Source organism: Bison bison, unplaced genomic scaffold (genome assembly GCF_000754665.1).
Source record: "Bison bison bison isolate TAMUID 2011002044 unplaced genomic scaffold, Bison_UMD1.0 scf7180017864481, whole genome shotgun sequence".
Taxonomy (NCBI): domain Eukaryota; kingdom Metazoa; phylum Chordata; class Mammalia; order Artiodactyla; family Bovidae; genus Bison; species Bison bison.
This window is the reverse complement of record NW_011495041.1, coordinates 312252-312592: the sequence shown is the minus strand read 5'-3', so window position 1 is coordinate 312592 and position 341 is coordinate 312252. Positions and strand designations below refer to the sequence as shown.

General features: G+C 58.4%; 1 protein-coding gene across 1 annotated transcript in view; it reads right to left on the bottom strand.

Annotated features, from left to right (window-relative positions):
- RCAN1 (regulator of calcineurin 1) overlaps nucleotides 1–341 on the bottom strand; it is an 11555-nt gene that overhangs the window by 4459 nt on the left and 6755 nt on the right. The gene's annotated exons all lie outside the window — the stretch shown is intronic.

Here is a 341-nt window from a genome sequence, read left to right as displayed (position 1 = left end):
GACCCCCTCCCTCCCTGGCAAGCTCAGCGGGCGAGCACGCCTGCCTATGGGCCTGTGTGTCTGGGGCTCCTTCTCCTCTTGTGACCCATGGGTCTCTGACTGCTCACACCTTCAAATGCGCAGGTGAGGACCAGGTTGGTGAACAAAATTCCCTTGACTAAAAAAAACTTAACGGAAGTGGGGAAAGGCCCATTTTCCCCTTTCCAAAGTCCAACAGCTCATCCCCGCTTGGAGCGACAGGACCTCTGAGGGGGGGGTCATGGGCTGTGCTCAGTGGGTGAGGGGACGGAGTCACGTGATGAGATGCAGAGAGATTACGGTGATGGGTCCCCAGGGCCAGC